An 18,551-nucleotide genomic window follows, 5' to 3' on the forward strand; every position below is an offset into this window, starting at 1 on the left:
CCATTCAGGGTTACTGTCAATGTTGTCCAGTTATTCCTCGGAATATCTTTACCACAGGCACCAGATCATACGGCTAGTTTTCAATCGGATTCGAACCCACAACATACGGCATCAGTCGCTTAGCTGAGAGGCCACAGACAGAACCGCTCATGTTTTACCCAGGGATCTCTGAAAAATACCTGATCTTTGAGTAATTTAACTGCAATAAATACACACACACACACACACACACACACACACACACACACACATATATATATATATATATATATATATATATATATATATACAAACACACACACATTAATATGTGTATATTTTCATATTATTACATTATTAATAAATACATTTGCATAACTTAATTAATAAATTTTCATCGATACGTTTAGAATCATTACATCCGACAACTAATACTGACTCTCTATATTTTTCGTTTTTCCAGGTAAAAGGAACAATCTTTCATTAGAAAACTACTACAAGTTCCGAGATGACGAGAAAACTCCAGAGGCTTTGAAAATGATCCACGATGGATTAGCCATGTCAGGGGAATTTTAAGTTTAGACTCTGATTTCGCCGACAATTACATGATATCAGTATTCTTGTTAGATTATCTTTACCAGACACCGGGACATAAAATTGTTGATGTATCTAATTGTATTCGATAGCGCGGCAGTGTTTATTCACAGGCTACGAGGAGTTTTATCTTACATGCTTAATGTGTTAATGAACTTTATTGAGCTTGATACTTTGCGTCTCTCATGAATTATGTTTTTGAGTGTTTTGCCTTTCATTCTAACGTAATCAGTAGCCCTTTTTATGGTATATTTGGCAATTTGGACATTTGTTTTACTTTCCTGTATGTGTTTCTCCTTGCTTAAGGGGGCGCTGCATCCAACACAGCATATTTTGCTCGAAAATCACTGTTTTGCAAATATTTATTCAATTTTAATTAATTTTTTAACGGAAGGTTAAAATATTGGTTGGGTTCACCTTGTAGCTTGTTAAGCAGTCGAAAGTTGCGTGATAAAGAAGTGTTAATTTATGTAAATGTATGCAAATCACCCGATTTCCTGGCTTCTTTTCCTCCCAATTTTGAAATTTCCAAAGAATTTAACTCCACTCGGGCTGGACCAAATTTTCTGAAATTTTCACATTATGTTCTTTAAATGCTATTTAACAAAACGACCATTTTGTTTGGCAATAAAGTTCTTTCATTTTGAATAAGAGGCATTATAATTTTTCGTATTTTAATCAATTTTTGAGTGAAAGTCTTTAAACCCATGCCATTTTAGAATGAGATAGATAATGCCAAATAAAATAGTCGTTTTTTTCTACATGTACTCTTCATTCAAGTGAAATAGTACATTTCAGAAAATAACGTCAAGTTTTTTACTTAATTAATTTTTACCATTAATACCAAAATTAAGGTTTTTTTACCCCAAATATACACCCACTCATCGTTTGAGTAAACTACTGCTACCTTAGAGTCTCTGCTTTTGAAAATATATAGTATGAGGGGGTTTCCTTGTCATCTTTGATGAGAAATATTGCTTTGAAAAAATCTGTGTTGGCAACACACAGCTCCACCTTAATAGGCATTCTTGTTGTAACTATGGTGTACATATTCCTTCGTTCAACTACAAAGCACAACATCACATATTTTACAAAATGCAGACTGTTCACAATGCTACTTCGTTTTTAAATTTCAAATAAACTGACAGGGCAAAGTACATCTATTTTGAAAATCAAATGTAATATAAATGGTATCAAAACTTGCTGTTAGCTATCGTCCCTTCACTTGATATATTATTCAAGGCAAAAAAGTGTCAACTTTCCTCTGACATGAGAACACCTCACCTGATCGAAAACAATGTATCGTGATGAGGCACCGATGTTGTGAGTATTGCTAAGAGCAATGCCATTGCTTGGAGTGTTAGCCTTAAATATATATTCAACTAATAATGTCACTCCAACGGTAGTGGACTGTATTTTGTAATTTTCGACGATGTTCAATTATGCCGTTCGATATAGCATAATAATTTGCCAAGGAGCGAGCTTACTTTCAAAAGCGGGGGATTATTTGGTCTACTAAATAGTGATATTAGCAGGAAGGTTGATGTATTGTGCGTTCACTGCAGCTTACACGGAATGGATTTTAGGATATCTCTTGGAAATAACTGTCTTCATGCAACATGTCACAATGTGAATTTATTGTTATTGAAAAGACAACGATTCATTATTTTATGAATTAATCCTGCACTGTTACCTTGTTTGTCATTGTAAACCGTAAAAAAAGTCATTTATGTTACGTCGTTTTTCGTGTGACATGAATTTTACAGGTGGTCGCCGCGGTGGCCGTTACTTTGAAATAAGCTTCAGGCTGTAACCAAGCATTCACAGGTCCAGATCAAGCTGATAGATGTACTATTGATTTCTCTACGTACTATACTATGCAGTGTTTATAACATTACTTGCCTTCAATATAAATATTCTGAAATATTCGTAATTGTTGTTCTTAAATATGGTTTGTGTTTTTATTGGCGGCATTTTCTGTCCACCACTTGATTGTCTTAAACCAAATTTACAAGGCGCCCCATATTCATAATACGGCACTAATAATCTTAACGTTGGTATAACCTTTGCTGATGCTGTAAATAGCGATTCAAATACGAATATTACAATAAGGATAATTTAGAATCAGTATATAGAGCAAGATCGATAACACATTATACTTTCAAATAATTATGTTTTACTTTTGTCTTTTGCTATTGACATTTCGATATGTAATTGTTTGTTCAGAAATAAATGTGTGATTCCAATTGGTCAAATAATTTTCCCGCTATCTTCCTTTTTATTTGCTTGTCGAAATATAACTTTGATATTCACAATAATTTCAACCATATTGACAAGTTTAGTGTGGATGCGTATGTCTGTATTTGTTTAAAATACACCAAAACACGCTGAAATGATACACTTTAAGGCCATCGTCGGGCTAATGTCGGTCAAAATGCTCAAAAAATCTAATTTTATTTTTTTCCTTCATTGTCACCCTCGACATGTATACTTTCAAATAAGCTATATCATTCTTCAAAAAATGTTAACTAAAATCGAGAAAAATCGCGTTTTTTTCCAAGTTACCCCTGGTCAAATTTTATTTAGTCTAATTATATATTCAAAACAGGTAAATCGCTATTTTTGGTTGCCTAAAAACTTTGTTGAGTTATGGCATCATGTATGAAGTAGTGACCATTTGCTTGCTTATTGAAGCAGCTTTTTCAGAGGTAAAAATATGGCGTTGTGGAAATTGCGAGTTTGAGACTAATTGCAGTCTAAAAAAGCCAGATCAATGAGTAATCGGGAAGAAATTTGCAACAAATGATTCTGTTTTATATTTTGTGTGGATATTATACTGTAAGGCATATGAAGATTTTCATTCGGTATAGCAATTAAACCAGAAAACAAACCATATTAGACGTTATGGTGTCCATATACATAACAAGTAAAGAATCTAACATGAATTTCATTATCATGCTGATTATAAAATCAATGTTTTTTTGATAATTAACAGTTCATTTTTCACTTAGAAAGCAATTACAACCAGGCTTTTGTAAATAGAATTCTAACTGAAATTTAAACTTGTCCAATACCCTATTTTGAGGTCGTAACTTTGCATGAAGTATGAGTATCACCTTTATGTTGTAAACATTTCAATCCAATACTCCTAACAATTGTGTTTTGTACTGCATTCGTTTCTTGTGGCAGTAATAACTCTTGAAAGAATGGTTGGAATGCAATGAAAATCAGCCAACATATGTGAAATTAAATACTTTACAAAATAACTTCAAAAAACAAGGTCATCCAATCATGTCATAGTAGAAACTTGACGGAAAGTTGTGAAATTTATTAATTTTTCAATCTTACCGAGATGACTATGATTTAATTTATATTGACATCTTAAACAGTCATAGATTTAGGTTCACATTGTAATACATATACATCTGAATGCTACAGAAAAAATTCGGTTGTTGTATGACTTTTCGTTCAATAGATATCTTTGCCACAAATTTCCTCATATTTTTAACCCTGAAATTGTCACCACGGCAACCGAATATCCGGTTTTCCCCCTGCACTGCATTTTACCATCTACTGCAACAAAAAGATGACAAACTCTGAAAACAAGGTACTACACGGTTAGTGTTTTAAAATAGCCCAGACAATAGCCTTAAGGTAGAATGAGCCTCTTGGACTGATTTATACTCAAATTTTAACAGATCTTTTCCTCATTCAAACCCTGCGCCCACACGTAATTGACCAATGTGGGATTTTGGCCCGTCAACTAATTTTATTGTTCCCTATGTTTTTTCCGCAAATATTTGGTTAGTTCGATGTACTTGACACATTTCAGGAAACTTGTACTTGGTTGGTATAAAGGGCTCTTCCGATGATTTTGTATGGATGTATGGATGGTGTTAAATCTTCATTTTCCTTGTAATAAAGTCTCAGCTTAGTAAAATGATGGGAAAAGCGAAATAAAGGGAAAGTGGCTAAACACATAAACTACTAGATTGTGTTCAGTGCATAGTGTGTTTGGTTTGTTGTTGAGTGTTTGACGTTTATCCTTTTCTGTGCTATTTCATGTTGATTGATTGCTTGTTTATATGTGTTATATTGTATATAGTGTTTGGCAGTTAATGTAAAGAGTGTAGCACTGCGAGGCGAAACCGGATCGTTTATGTCTGTGAGAAGGTGATCCTTTGATGCTTTCGTTTCGGCCCCTACAGTGTTTCTCATCAGTTGCTTGACTATACTTGGAGTTTTTGTTCGTGTTTAATTTTTTACATTTGTAACAGCATTGTTCAAATGTCTTCCGCCATATTGGATAGACGTACAGAAGAAGGGCTCCTACTTGTTTTGTTTTTCTACCTGTGAGAAGTGCCATCCTTCGTCAATTGTCATCAGTTTATGTTGTGAGTAGTGTTAAGTTCTTTTGGGTCTTGTCTCCGGTCCGGTTTCATCTTCGATTAGGTGGATTTCCTTCGATTTTATTTTTTGTCATTTGTTAACCCGTGGTCGGCAATATGGCCGCCCGGGAGGACAAGCCATTTCGGAATCTGACACGCAAGCATGCTGTCAGGTGTACTAATATTGAAGGTGTCCCTGTTGAAAGCTATGTTGAAGAGATTGCAAAGAAAGTCGGAAGTGAAAATGTTATTGCTGCATCTAGAATGAATAAGTCCGTGGTTGTGTTCTTAGCAACACTCGGTAATGTTGAAAGTATTGTTGAGTCCAAGTTTGCTTTGTTTGATGAATTAGTCGATGTGGAACACATGGTGAAACCGGCCTCAAAATTAATTCTGTCAAATGTTCCTCCGTTCATTCCTGATGAAGTTTTGGAGGAACATTTATGGAAACTTGGTAGAGTTGTTGGTCACCTAAGAGCAATCCCTCTTGGTTGTAAAAATGCTTCGCTGAAGCATGTGAAGTCGTTTAGACGACAAGTTCATGTTTTGTTACACAATGAGAACATCAGTGGTGTAATTCAAATCAAATATGATGATCGTTTTTATTCCGTTTACGTTTCTATTGATGAACTGCGTTGTTTTCATTGTGGACTAAAAGGTCATATCCGTAAACGTTGTCCAAACTATAGATCTTCAGAAAACAACGATAATGACACTGAAAATGTTCAAAAAGACAATAATGGTGTGGATGAAAACTCAGGTTTAATGGATGTTGTCGAAAGTGAAGCAAATGCAAATGAAGGTGTCAATCAGCATATCAATACTACAGAAATTAACACCTCAACTTCAAGTAACGCCTCAACGTCAACTCGCTTTGTCGAAAACAATGAGGCACAATCAGAGTCCGCTCACAAAGTCACATCTGTTGATGAAAATTCTGTTGATCAAAGACCTCTCACCAGTAAAAACAGTCAACCCACTGACGCTCAAAAGAAAGACAAAAATGTTAACGTCCATGCCGATGAAGACAGGGTACGAACCCCTGCTTCGCCTTCGTATTCTCCGCTCCCCTCTACTCCCGTTTTATCATTCGACCCCCCTTCTTCGTCATCATCTTCACTTATTGAGTCTCAATCACTTGAGTTTCCCGAGACTCCTTTTTCAGATATCAATGTTAATGAGTCTCAGGATTTGTTTATTTCTCAGTCACAGTCTCCAAGAAAAGCTTCTCAAAATCAGCTTATTTGGTCAGGAGTGAAAACATCAAACTCCTTTGATGTTCTCAGCGAAATGTCTGATCATGACAATGAGTCTGTTGCGTCTGAAATGTCTGACTTATCAGAATTTCAAGAAAGCTACAAATCAAGCCGTCTAATTTGCTTGAGTTTTTAGAAGACATTAAAGGCTCTAAAAATATGATAGAAAAATGTAAAGATTACTGCTCAGATTTTAAGGTTCTCATAAAGTCATTTGCTAACTTACGCAGGTCAGATATTGTCACTAGTCAACAAAAAGTTCGTATCCATAAACTTGTGGCAAAGTTACAACAACATGTTAGACAATGTAAAAGCTTGGCTATTACGAAACATGGGAAGTAAAATCGTTCTTGTTTTTGCTTGTCTAGTGATGGCAAGTTTCATTTCTTGGAACGTAAATGGTTGCCGTGATTCTTTGAAACGGTATAACATTTTGTCTTCGTTGAAGTCCAATCATTTTGCTGATTTTTATTTTTTACAAGAAACCCATTCTACAGTGGCTAATCAGGCGCAGTGGCAAGTAGTTTGGCGCGCGCCTATTTATTTCTCACATGGTACTAGTAATTCTGCTGGGGTTGCAGTGCTGTTTCCACGCAACAAAAATATTGATGTTGTTTCTGTAAAAGTGTCGTCCAGGGTCGTCTACTTCATTTGCATATTAAAATGGATGACACTTCCTTTCATTTGCTTAATATTTATGCTCCTTCAAGTGGAGATGATCGTTGTATTTTCTTTGAAAGTCTTCGTAAATTTCTCCTTGATTTTGATCTTGATAATGAAAATATTGTCATAGGGGGCGACTTTAATTGTACTCTTGTTCCTGATTTAGATAGGTCGTCTCATATTGAACCACATTTAAAGTCTTTCGCAAGTTTTTTCTTCTCTTGTTCATCGCTGTAAGCTTTCTGATGCCTGGCGTTATTTTCATAAGCAGGCTCAAAATTTTACGTGGCAGAGAGGAGAGCAAAAAAGTCGCATTGATACTTTCTTCATCAACAAGAGGTTGACTTCGAAAATTAAATCTGTGTCTATTGACTCTCCTACTGATTTATCTGATCACTCTCTTGTTTCTCTTGTTTTAACTATGAATTCGAGTGTCAACAAAAATCCAGTTTGGTGTCTCAATACTAGTCTCCTTAACGATGAAAATTACTGTACTTTAATTAAGGAATTCTGGGAAGGTTGGCGTAATGAGAAGGATAGGTTTTCTTCTCTTCAGTCTTGGTGGGATATAGGAAAACAAAAGATTAAAGAATTGAGTCAGCAGTACAGCGCTGAACGAGTTCATCACTTTAAACGTTCAAAACAAAAGCTTATTGAGGAAATTCGTACTTTGGAAACATTGATTCATACTCAGCCTTCTCTGGAAACAAGATATCATCAGCAAAAAGACCTGTTAGACAGTTTTCAGAAACTTGACACCAGAGGTGCAGTTATTCGTTCTCGTTTTCAACAGCTCAATGATTCTGATACTAATTCACAGTTTTTCTTTTCTCTTGAAAAATACAAAGGCTGTCGTAAATCAATTACTCATCTCCAACGTGAAGATCATACAATAACTGAAAATCAGAGAGAAATTCGTCAAGTTACTCGTCAGTTTTATCAAAACCTGTTTACTGCTGAGCCTGTTTCGCCCGAAGCACAAAATACTTTGCTTCATGATCTCCCTCAATTACCTGCTGACAAAGTTACGCAACTTGATGAACCCATTAGTCTTGACGAGTACACCTTTGCACTCAAGAACATTGCGAATGGTAAAACACCTGGTGTTGATGGCATTCCTTGTGAATTTTATAAAAAATTCTGGTCTCTATTGGGGAACGATTTTCACCAGGTTTTTCAAAAGTCAATTTCCGATGGCCTTCTTCCAACGTCCTGTCGTAGAGCTGTTATCACACTCCTTCCGAAACAAGGTGATAACTCCCTTCTTAAGAACTGGAGACCTATCAGTTTGCTTTGCTCTGATTATAAAATTTTCACTAAAGCTTTATCGCTTCGCTTAAAGCAGGTTTTGTCAGATATCATTCATGTAGATCAAAGTTATACTGTTCCAGGCAGACAGATTTTTGACAATATTCATTTAATTAGGGATTGCATTCATTTTCATAATGACATGAATCTTCCTCTTGGTATTCTTTCTTTAGATCAGGAAAAAGCTTTTGATCGTGTTAGTCATCATTATCTTTTTCAAACTCTGCATGCGTTCGGGTTTGGTGAAAATTTCATCAATTTTATTAAACTTCTGTATACTCAAACTGATAGTCTTGTTCGTGTTAACAGTTCCCTTACTGCTCCAGTTCAGTTTTCACGTGGTATAAGGCAAGGTTGCTCATTATCGGGGCAGCTGTATGCAATTGTTATTGAACCTCTTTTACACAGAATAAGACAAGACGACAGTATTCAAGGTGTTATGATTCCAAATTCAAGTGATCGTAAATGTAAACTTTCAGCTTATGCTGATGACGTTAATACTCTTGTAACTTGTGATACTGATTTTTGAGGTTTAAATATTGGTTTTCTGTCTATGAGCATGCCAGTAATGCAAAAATTAACTATCGTAAGTCCCAGGGTCTTTGGTTGGCTCATGGCGTGGGCGTGCTGATCATCCGCTTGAAATTCTTTGGAATAGTATAGGTCTCAAAGTCCTTGGTACTTATTTAGGTAACAGTAACGAGTATTTTTCAAAAAACTGGAGTGAGTGTGTTACAAAGATTGACAATAAGTTATCTTGGTGGAATAGATATGCTCCTGCTATGTCATTCCAAGGCCGTGTTATCGTTATTAATCAACTTGCTGCTACTAAACTCTTTCACCGTTTAATTTGCCTCTGTCCTCCTGCTTTTATCATTGATGAAATTCAGCACAAATTTCTTGATTTCTTCTGGCAAGGAAAACATTGGTTGCCAAGTCGTACAATTTTTGCTCCATTGAAGTTAGGAGGGCAAAATCTCATCGATCTCTCTTCACGTGTGAAAGCTTTCAGATTAAATTATCTTCAAAGATACTTGTATTCAGGTCTGGATCATCCTTCATTTTTGTTTGCTGATTTTTATTTTCGGAATGTTGGTAATCTCAAGTACACCTCTCAACTTTTTACAGTGAATTATCAGTCTGTTCCAGATTATCTTCCTAATTTTTATCTTGAACTTTTGAGAGTCTGGAAGTCATGTATTTTCCTGAGAAAGGTGGACCCCTTTCAATCAAAGATATCTTCCATGAAGCCCCTTTTTTTCAACGATTGTGTTAGTTTTACAAATCCTCTTGATAGTACTCTTGTTAATCACGTAATTAGTGCTGGCATTACAAAATTTGGAGATTCTTTGAACATTTCCAATAATGTGGTGCTCCCCAAGCAATTTTCAAACATTGTTTTTATTCATTCGGATAAAATTTTAACAAATGCTGTCAAGACGTTGGTTGATTCTATTCCCTGTGATTGGAAAAACAAAATCCACAGTTATTTTGAAGAGGAAGTTGATTTGGATGACGTTCATTCTTGTCATCGTCCTTCGTGCTCTTTCGAACTTATTTGTAAAGGCACTGATGACCATATTATTTTGAATTGTCCCTTGTATAAATTTGAATAGGGTAGCATTTATAAATTCTTGATTATGTCAAATTTTCATAGGAACAATAAACGTCAAGATACAGTTTGGAGAGATCTGCTTTCACTTACGGAAAATATCAAACCTTTTTTCACTTCTTGTTATCTCAGTCCAATTCCCAAAAAGAAGGAGATCTTCAATGGCGTCTTCTCCACGGTGCGTACGCAACTGGCTCGTTTATGTTCCATTCTGGCTATAGCTCATCCTCTGATTGTATTTTCTGTAGTGCCAGAGATGACCTTTTACACATATTTTTAGAATGCCCTCGTCTTTCTCCCTTGTTCATTCTCCTTCGTAAACTCTGTCACCTTTTTCTTGGTCAGGAATGCAAGATTTTATTCTGAACACGATTGGAACTAATTTGGGATAATTGGATGGGCGCAATTTCTCAAGAATTTTAGAAATTTGTCTAATATTACCCCATATTTGCTTATCATCTTTAAATTTTATTCAAAATTTATGATGATGTTGAAATGTTATTGGTAAGAATCAGCGCATGATAGTATCTAATGCAATATTGTTCAAAACATAGGAACAATATTTATATTTGAATGAAAATGTGTGAGCTTGTCTATGGTTTCTTCATTACTGAAATACTAGTACTAATCTCAGTTTGTCACTTTTCCTCGACCAAAATGAAGTTTTTGATTGATTTACAGTTAAGTCAGTCAGGGTCATTTAAAATGTGCCCTGACTCAATTTAATGTTTATGAAGCCTTAAATTCACGAAAAAGTCAGGGGCATTTCAAAAGTGCCCTGTCTCAAAGGTCGTCAATGAGAGGAAGTTTAAGCATTTTGTCTCGTTTCTTCGGTACATTTACACAAAAATCAACATGTTTTCATAAAAATGAATCCGATGAAAGAGGTATGCAATAATCATTGTGTTTTCGTTGTTTTTTAGATGAGAACAATATTTCAAATTTTACACTATTCTATCATTTTGTAAAATTTCGGCTGTAAAATTTCGATTTCGTTACATTTTCCTAATAATGACTCTCATCCAATTTTCCCCAAAATAGTTCCAATCGTGTTTCTGGTGGTTTGTTTTAGGCCCACCCTTTGATAAATCATACATGGACAAGAAAACTTTTGCGCTTTTAAATTTTCTTTTTACGACAGCTAAAATTGCAATTCATGTAACAAGACGAAATGCAATTAATGGTCATGATCCCTCAATCAGTAATATGCTTGTTTCTGTTTTTAAAAGGCGAGTTTGTGCTCGCATTTTAGAAGAATATAATTACTTCACGCTCAATTCAAACATAAGTGCTTTCAAAAACGTCATTGCTTCTGTAGACATTGATGGAACTTTTACTATTGATTCAGTTTTGTTGTAAAGAAAATGCTTTCACCTCTAAGCACACTTTCCCTTTTGCCATATCCTATCTCGTCCTGGGCACCGTACTCCTCACGGAATGGAAGGGGGTGGTCAGTTGGGAGGATTCTTCGTAAGCATGTACATGCCAACGAAAAGTTTTCTCAATATACCCCTTCTCATTGGCGGTTAGGTGGCTTTTTTCTGCAAGATGTAAGGTGTTCCTGTCCTATTTCCTCGCAAATTTCTGTCACTTTTTCTTGTTTCGGATGTTTGTTTCGCTTTCTCCTATTCAGTGGAGATTTTTCATGCACCTCGCATCTTGCCTTTTGTCATTAACAAAATTGTGCTTTTTTTCAGATTTAATTGGTTTCCTCCCCATGTTGCAAGTGATATAGCTACCTGTTTGCCTTTTCACCAGTTCTCTCCGTCTCGCTCCAGCTTCAGTATCATAGCCATTTTGCAGTTTTGCTGATTTTTTTTTACAGTCCAATTTTGTTTAGTGTTTTCAGTAATTGACCATCATTTGCTATAAAGCATTTGTCAGATTTCATTTTTGCTTTTTGTCTCAAAATTTGAATTGTTTTGATATGTACTTGTCTGTACAGGAGACTATTTTTAGTAATAAACGTTTATTTGAAAAATAAAAATCAAATGTCTTTTTTTGTTTCAAATTTTTGTTGCTTGTGTTGAAGACTCTGTCATCGCGTCCTCTGTGTTCTTTTGTTTCTTTGTGAAATCTTGCCTTCACCAGGGTACCTTTTATGTTGCTGTTTCTTCTCATTGATTGACTTTTGTAATCTTAGAATCCGTGTTTTTTTCATCAAGATATGTTGGCTATCAATAGCTTGACTTTATGTGGTTCTAGCTTAATGTTAGATGCTGTGCTCTTCTAACATGTTGTGTTAAGATTAAAATGTGTTTAAGACATTGTCACTGCATCATTGGAGTTCACAGTAAGTGAGGCTACCCACAATTCCCCTCGATTTGTTCACTCAGGCATTTTTTGCTAAAGGCTTTTTCAATTTTATCAATTTCTTAACAATTATTAACTTATAATTTAAGTTCAGGATTATTTGTTTAACTATGTTCCAAAATTTTTGATTATGTTTAAATTCAAGAGTAAATTGAATGAGAAGTTGATATTTGGAGGTGGTAAAAATTGCACACTTGTCAAGATAAAGTTATCAGCAGCCAAGATGATCTCATCATACCACGTTTGAGACATGCAAATTTCCTTTGTTACGAACATTAAAAAAGATCAATACTCTTTCTTCTGCCAACACAAATGCAACTTTATTGCCCTAGTTTCCTTGAAAATATTGTGTATGGCTGTCAAGAATCTATGTCGACAAAATTATAAAATTGCTATCTCCTCCGCGGAAAATGGGTTTATCTTCATATTATCACAAATCAGAAAATCATGATGTTGCCAGAATTTTGAAATATGGACCGAGTTGTTCTGTGTACAGAAGGAATTTGTTTCAGTTCAATGAGTGATCTCCGTGTGTACAGATCATGGAGAATTGTGGGTAGCCTCACTTACTGTGGAGTTGTCCGTGGATCTTCTTCATTCCAGCCCCGTTTATGATTCAATCTTGAGTGGAAGACGCTGATAAAACGTCGTTTCTCTTCGGTTGTTTGTCAGGTCTTTCCTTCACTAATGTGATTTGTTTCTTTGCGTCATGCGCTTGGTAAATTCTAGTCGGTTGGAAACCGTATAATTGGAACAGCCGATCGGTTGCTAAAACATTGAAAAGGTGCCAAGCTAAGCGTATCTTCTATTAAATTAGTAAAGGAAACTATGCATTACTAAAAGACTGGGTACAGAACGTCGTCTCGCGCCAGATCGATGGTTTGCACCCCGTCAAAGTCTGTGTGGGCGCAGGGCTGTCATGTTGTGTAGAAGACGCTGATAAGCGTCGTTTTTGTTCGATTGTTTGTCAAATTTTACCTTCACTAATGTGTTTTGTTTCTTTGCTTCAAGGTGCTGTTGATAAATTCTAGTCTGGTAGAAAGCATATAATTGGAAAGGCCGATCGCTTTCTCAGACGATCGAAAGTTGCCAAGCGCATCTTCCATTAAATTAGTAAAGTAACTATGCATAACTAATAGACGGGATGCACAATGTCGTTTCAGGCCAAATCGACGATTTGTACCCCGTCAAGTTCAGTGTGGGCGCAGGGCTGTCATGTTTCACTGTGACCCCTGGAACGGCTCAGATCTTTTTAATAAAATTTTAAGTCATTCAATTTCGAGATTCATGCTATTTCAATTATTCGAAGTTGGCGAGATTTATATGGATAAATTTTGGGTCAGAGTACTTGTAGGGGAAATATGATACGACTGAAATACCAAAAAACCTTGCTCATTAATCGTGCAATGTCACTTCTGTATCTGGCGTTGAAAACTTCCTAATTGATATAGTGATAAAAGAGAGGAGTACAACTTTATAAAAATTCTAAAGCCACGTTCTTTCTTTGAAGGAAGACAAGGTTTTACTCATACTTTTCCGAGTCGAAGTGCAATCCTTGCAAACATCTCTTTGTTAGCAGGCTATCAACTGTGGAAACAAACATCGTCTGAATAACAATAAAAATATTGTTCTATGTGGTTTGACGCTTTTTGGCAGCTTCTAAACGAGCTGTGTCAAAGGAAAAGCTTCTTGACCTATGATTGATTCGTAACACAGTAGATCGAATGGTGAAACTTTGTGGCTGCACAGTCCGTGTTTAGGAAACCATCGAGTTCAAAACGTCTCTCCGTTTGGGAAACTGGCATGTTTTCACTCTTAACCTGCTTACAATCCTATCACAAACGAAAGTACTGTTAATATCCGGGAACTTTACGAAGGTGTGAAGAACAATTCATTTGTATACATATTTAAAGATCGGATGAACCTCGGAAAGGACAAAAATCGAGGTTTACAAAGTACAATATTCGAACTTTCAGCCATCGAGTATCTCTTGAGTGAGGTAAGAGAGACAGCGGAAATCATTGATTGTACACAGGTGCTAACTAGGAGTAAACCTCAGTCTGGTGCGTGTTTTAACAGTACGACCTTGTAAGGGTAGGGTATAAAAGAAGTAGTTTGCAAAGTTCCAAAAAGGTTGCTTGATGCAATTTATAAGCCAATTTTCAACATCTTTTACAATAATTTTATCGACAATTTAGTGATATGCAACATCAGCTGTTCGGTTACTTGAATACCAAAGTAGCGGAGGTGTCAGTTATTGTTAGTAACAAAACCATTATAGTTGATGTGTTGCTAAGCAAATTGTTTGATACTTTGTTTGTTAATAATTAGCTCGATAAGAAATTGAAATTGTGTACCTCCATGCCCCGTGCCCCGAATGCACCGAGGAAAACCTATACCAAGAGTTGATGTATTTTACACAAATTGACCTTGATCGATCATTGTGCACGGGTTTATTGCACCAAGATGTCAGTATTGAATTTTTGTCTTTATTCTCTTAATTCTGTAGACCGTAAATGTTGGTTGCGCAGCTGACTGCAGCAACCTCAGTGAATGAGCGTTGTATGTATGGTGTTAAATCTATGCCAACATTACTACTTTGAGTTTACAACTTGACATGCAACTCCATTTTCAAGTCAACTACCCACATGCTATTCCACTACTCCGTATCCTATTCCACAACTCTGTATGCTATTCCGTTTTTTTATTCATAACTCTGTATGCCAGTCCGTTTTCTATTCCACAACTATTCGAATATGAATTTCATTTCACAACTCTGTATGCTATTCCATGTTCTATTCCACAACTCTGTATGCTATTCCGTTTTCTATTCCATGATTCTGTATGCTATTCTGAATTTCATTTGGCAAGTCCACATTCGATTCTGAATTTCATTTCACTACTGCACATCCCATTCTAGGCCGTGTTACTTGCTATCGACCGAGATTCACAATGGTGGACGCGAAATGGTCCTCTGGCACTGAGAGAGAAATGCGAGCTTTGTATTAATCTGAAAAACGCAGCCTAGCACATTGTGTTGAACTCTACAATTGCTCAGAGGCTTTTACGAATTATCTGATCCTGCAAACCAAGGGCTGGTAAAGGCTTGCTTCTCCAATGAATGGCTAAATGTTCAGGAAGTTAAAAAAGTTCTCATGGCTTTTACATACTTCATGACGCTCCTTGAATTCCTTTTTATCTTCTGCCAACACGATGTTAGTACGCTGTTGCTTAAACCATACATGAACAGACCTGGAGAAATATACTCCTGTATTCTTGTTACGTGTGTTATCAAACCCACAATTTGACTCATCAGAAATAGAAAACTCTTTAGAAGATACTGAAGAAGATTTTGGCTTTCGGCTTTTCTTCTTACCTTCCCGGTCACTCAACTTCTTACACTTGTGTTTGGGTGACCGACGACCAGACTCAGACATGTTATCAGAGGAATCCTTGACATCGGACACTTGAGTCTTCAATAGACTGAGAGGCCACATAAGGGCCATGGCCAATGGTACGGTCACTCAACAGAAGACACACCTCGTGTGTACTTGAGGGACCTGCTTCCACATTGTCAACGTGAATGCCATTATCTCGATGGACTTCATTAGCTTCACCAGACCGATTATCACTACCAGTACCAGCTAACCACCTCGCCTGGTTCTCAATTAAACGTTGAACCGACTGTGCAAGTACTGTAACCATTTCCATGAGGACTTGTGATGATGGAGTCTGCTGAGAAGGTACAACATCATGTTGACCTGCGGGCATATTTGAAGCATTGCCACTTCCTTCAATTGTACAACCTGTATCTGCCATTTTCCTGTGAAAAATTAAGGAAACAGAAACACAATATACTCCAGGAACCAATGCACACCCTCAAAAATATGCACAGTCATGCTAGCTAACAAGGGTAACTGCTGGTTGAAAAATTCAAACACATGGGTTAAAAAAATACATACCATCGAAAGCACTAGTGCTCCATAAAAAACAGACTCATGAAAGTAGAAAACTATAAAAAGGCGAACAAGCAAAAGGCGGAAGTACAGAAAATGTTCCTTTGGCACTCACCTTGCAAACAAACTTACCGACACTCCAGTTGATAAATGGAGCCAAATCACCACGTCTACTCTGGCTAAAGCCAAACAGAAAAGATGGTGAACTGGCTTTGTATATGGTATACATAGGGAGTACTCATTAATATTAGATTAAAGGTCATAGGTTAAGATTTGAATAGGCAGTGTCTATTCTGAGGGCAAGGGGAAACGGCAACAGAAATGATGGGAGTGACTGAAGGATGAGAAGAATAACAGAACCTACATAAGCGTAAGTTGATACAATTTCCACTTCTTCGTTAAGTATAATGGTCTTCTCCCTCCTGTGTCCACATCTCCTGAAATCAATGACCAGTTCTTTTGTTTTCGTGATGTTCAAGTTCAAATAACATTTTGTGAGATTTAGTATGGACCAGCATATCGTGTATTAGTGTTTAACAGATGAAAGAGCCTTTCAAGAATCCCCTTTGATCCCTACTTACAATACTTAGTAAAACTATTTCAAGCGGTTGGCAAGGGCAGCAGACCCAAAACATCGAATAGCGCATAACAGCAGGAAAAAGAATAAACCACCGACTGACGTTCTACAAAAAAAAGAGAAAAAGACTTCAAAAAGCTAGTAAAGGAAGAGAAACACCAGAGCATCTTTGAGACATGTCGACTGGCCATGGGAATGAGGGTGATGCACAGTCTGTATACAGAATATTTTTGGTTTCCTTGCTTGTATTTTCTACCTTGGGTTGGTAGCTCCTCTGGTGGACAGAATTGCTCCAGAGGTTATCGTTCGCCCAGTTAAAGCGATGTATTCGTTGCTTCGGTTCGATAAAGTTTGTATGTGCGATGTGTGATAGTGAGCGTGCGTGCGTGAGTGCTTCACGAACTCTACAACGTGTGGAGCGGTCTCAGTCAGAAAAATGTAACAACTTAGCCGGCTATTGAACCACTCTTTTTGGGAGTGGAGATTTAGCCGAGCGGTTCTCTCTGTGGCCTCTCCGCTAGGCGACTGATGCCGTATGTTGTGGGTTCGAACCCGATCGAAAACTAGCCGTATTTTCATGACGCACGCGATCCTATTTCTGGAGTATGCTCGGAACCATTTGTTCGCTTTGACAATTTTTCTGGCTTCACTAACGACACGGGAGTTCTGTTTGGGCAAGCTGTCGTTGATATTTTCACGGATGACATTGACGTCATAATTGACATACAATTTCTCATTTGACTTTGAAGTTTAATCAGGTACTTTTAATCTACAAAAATAATTGCTTGGGTGAAATTCCAATATCATATTTGTTAATCAAATCTATTCTTCTATTCTTTAAAACAAGTTGTTCTCAACACGAATACTAATCAAACATTTATAAAGGCATAGATTTCGACAGCTTTATCACAAAAATATTTGTAGTTTCCTCACAGACCACAATTTATAGTTAATTAACATTTTCAGTGAAGTTCCAAAATCAAATTAATTTCTTGCACACACATGCAGTTGTAACAACGCTAGTCTAACCAAGTACATTCATATCAATTGTCAAACGTAATTAAATCGGAGACATAGCTAATTTGCATCGTAAATATTTATAGTTTCCTTAGACTGCAAAAGTTATTCTTGCTTGCATATGCACTTGTAACCACCCTAGCCTAATTAAGTAAATTGATATCTATTATCAAATGTCTATAAATAAACATATTTTGCGAGTTTTGTATTATAAAATAGTGGTCATAATTTTCTCATAGATTAATATGTATAATGTATCAACATTTTGGTAAATTCCAAAATCACATTTCTTGCATGCATATTCAGTTATAACAACTCTATTCAAATTCAATTAAGTACACTTACATCAATTATCAACGTCTATGCACACACATTAAGCTATTTTCGCTTTTTTAAAAGATGATTTAGCTTCCTTATAGACAACAACGAACAGCGAATCAACATTTCAGTAAAATTCCAAAATCAATTTTTGTCCACATATGCACTTGTAACTACCCTAGCCTAATCAAGGACATTAATATCAATTGTCAAATGTTTATAAATACACAGATTTAGCGAGTTTCGTTTTACTGTCATTGTTTCCTCATAGACTAAATGTTTATAATATATCAACATTTTAGTGAAACTATAAAATTAAATGTCTTGCATACACATGCCCTTCATTAGTTTCACTAATAAGACTAAGATGATTCTTTTTAATTACTCAATTAATACAACTCCAATCACACGTTTTACGTCAATCAAGGACCTTGGTGTCATACTTTGTGGCTCCATGGATTTTTCCCAGCACATTGATACTGTCGTCAAGAAAGCAATGCTCAATCTAGGTTTCTTAAAACGCAATTGTCAAGATTTCCATAATGTAAAGTCGGTGAAGGCCTTGTACAT

At 36.3% G+C, this 18,551-nt stretch overlaps 1 protein-coding gene across 2 annotated transcripts in view; it reads left to right on the forward strand.

Moving 5' to 3' along the window:
- LOC139127569 (uncharacterized) overlaps positions 1–2,825 on the forward strand; it is a 99,025-nt gene extending 96,200 nt beyond the window's left edge. The window contains exon 7 of one of the 2 annotated variants that reach the window (XM_070693474.1): positions 443–2,825. The gene's annotated coding sequence lies outside the window, so the exon portion shown is untranslated. The remainder of the gene's footprint in view (positions 1–442) is intronic. The other variant, XM_070693475.1, reaches the window with a different exon arrangement.
- Positions 2,826–18,551: the final 15,726 nt, after the last annotated feature.

Source organism: Ptychodera flava, unplaced genomic scaffold (assembly GCF_041260155.1).
Source record: "Ptychodera flava strain L36383 unplaced genomic scaffold, AS_Pfla_20210202 Scaffold_33__1_contigs__length_2856901_pilon, whole genome shotgun sequence".
Lineage (NCBI taxonomy): Eukaryota > Metazoa > Hemichordata > Enteropneusta > Ptychoderidae > Ptychodera > Ptychodera flava.